The following is a 2,548-nucleotide window of genomic DNA, read 5'->3' on the forward strand; positions in this document are numbered from 1 at the left end:
AATGCTACACTTATTTACCATGTCACACACACACTCCTCACATGTGCAAACCCTAACTCATCTTGCTTAACTGATCACTAACCAATCACTGCTTTACTGTAGTTTACTGTAACACTTGTTGATCATGTGACCCCCCAACAATTCCTGGACTGAAGGACCTACAGTTTGAAGGAGATGTGAGGCATTTTGCATTTTGTGTGTGCAGTTTTGGGAATTGTGTGAAGAGTTTTGAAAAAAGGAGACAGTTTTGTGTAAGCAGTTGGAAAAAACTGTTAGACAAAATGGACAACATATTTAGCAATGTCTTTTATTCTTAATTTGAAAGAAAAAAAATATATATTTGTTTGTTATTTTGCTTCAGTTAATGTTTTGCAAGATAGAACATTATATAATTCCGAGCGAAAGGTGAATTTTTTTAGAATTAGAAGATTGTATCTGCATTTGACCTGTTCCAAAAATCCCCATTTACAAATCTGAGAGGGTTTTGATATTGTACATTTAGGGTCTCTGTCATTTTCATGTATGATTGAGATTTGTTCCCCATATAATTTTTTTCCTATATAGAATGCAAAAACTCAATATCTGAAAACTGCTCAGAATGCAGATGGAACCTTATAATTCCAAGGTGGTGATTTATGTGTATAATATTTTTGTATTTGTTTAAAATATTATACCAATTAAAAAATAATCTGGCATTTTTTTTTATTTGTTCAGTCCTTACAGTTGTGTGAGGCTCCTTGATTCAGTCACACTCAACTTCTGGTCACATAATTATTTATTTATGTATCATCTACATCTGTGCACAATTTGTAGCATTTCATATGTCACAGCTTAAATATAATGGAAGGATACCATAGTAAACATAGAAATGACTGAATAACGTATCACGTAATAATGTATTTAGAGTGTTTGAATGTTATAATAATTGAACCACAAATGATGCTTGATAAAAAGTATTTTATTTGCTCCAGCAGTAAGCAGGCATGCTGACATTAGTCTAACAATAATTGCCAGCTAATCAAGCACGCATTATCACATTTGCGTTTTACTGATTATATAGTATTTGCTAGTTTAAATGTTGCTATGGAATTAAAAAGGGAACAAAGTCCCAGCTAATAAAACTGTAAAATAAAATCTACATAGAAGAAAAGCATCTGTCTTCTTTCTACAGGCGATCACATTTGTTTTCCTCACACTGATAATATGGCAAATTAGGTGCAATATCCTTCAGTCTTTGTATCACCTCCACCTTTTTATCAGCTATCCAGATTTTTTTAAATGCAAATGCTTTCATTCCCCCATAATTCTGTAACATTTTAAGATTGCCTTTAATGCTGAATTCTCCGGAATTTGATATGCATTTATCCAAACAGGGTGAATTTACAGTGAAATAAACCACACATTTATTTTTAGCCTCCAAGACCTTCTTCAGATAATTCTTCAGGCGATACTCTGAATGATTTTCTTTTTTCTTATCTTTATTCTTTTCAACCCTTGCAGCGATGAGGTCATCACTCACATAAACCTTATTCTCCGCAAATTTTTTTTCCACTTCAGTTAAGTCCGGACCTGAATAGTTAGAATTTGGAAAACACTTGTTCTTCATGACTCTGAACGCGATAGCGTATTGTCCCATGCCCTTCAACCTGGAAATTAAAGCAGTGGGAATTTTGTGAGCTTATTTGTTAAATAACAAATAGTAATAGAAAGAAAATGCATTATATATAATTAAAAATGATGGTGCAATAATTAACAAATAATTCCTATTTAGAACTCAATACAATCTCTTTTACAGTCTTTGTTATAGTTTTTCTTAATATATTTCTTGTCATTTCATGATTTTGATCATCTATGTGTAGTTTTAGTTTTTTTATTATTTGAAATAGTAAATTCTAGTAATATGTTCAATCAAAGAAACTTACTGATTCTCAAAGTTCTCCACAATATCCATGAGGGTTTTTCGGTCCACAAGATCACTCACATCACAAGTACAAAAGTGAAGCAGGCAGATCAGGAGGATCCTCAGCGGTAGAGCCAAAACCTGACGCAAACAAACACAAACACTTTATACACAAAGCACATCAGAATTATTCTTTGATTATTCTGAATAATCTTGGAAGGTTGTATGTGCTCTTTTTTTTTTTGACCACACCAACGTGACCAATAGTGATGCTATTTTAGATCCACTAACAATTCTATTATTAAGTGAGGAAAAAATATGAGTATAACTTACCATTTTATCTGTTGTTCAGATCAGAAGGTTCAGAGATGCTGTGTGAGTCTGCAGTGAAGCAGGAGTGATGAGGAAGAGGAAGTAGATGGTTTTTATTCTGACACTCGACCAGCCCCCTTCTTCAACACCATGTAAAGACCAATTAAAAAGCTTCACTTGCATCACTGACTGCTTTAATAATGTCACTGAGCATTTTTGTGAGTCTCACCATATGGACTTCCTCGAAATGGTCAATAAGATATAAAACAATTATACTTTTTCTCAATCGATTTGACAAATTTCTCCAAATGAATGGAGTTGCTCTCAAAACAATTA

The 2,548-nt window shown here is 33.0% G+C and overlaps 1 long non-coding RNA gene across 1 annotated transcript; it reads right to left on the minus strand.

The window, feature by feature from the left end:
* Positions 1 to 942: 942 nt before the first annotated feature.
* Positions 943 to 2,299, minus strand: LOC307130461. The gene is made up of 3 exons (XR_013817034.1): positions 2,234 to 2,299; positions 1,923 to 2,041; positions 943 to 1,646 (listed from the first exon to the last, which is right to left on the minus strand). It is a non-coding gene; the product is annotated as an uncharacterized lncRNA (long non-coding RNA).
* Between the last annotated feature and the right edge of the window lie 249 nt (positions 2,300 to 2,548).

The sequence above is a fragment of the Gobio gobio genome (assembly GCF_949357685.1).
Source record: "Gobio gobio genome assembly, chromosome: 8".
Lineage (NCBI taxonomy): Eukaryota > Metazoa > Chordata > Actinopteri > Cypriniformes > Gobionidae > Gobio > Gobio gobio.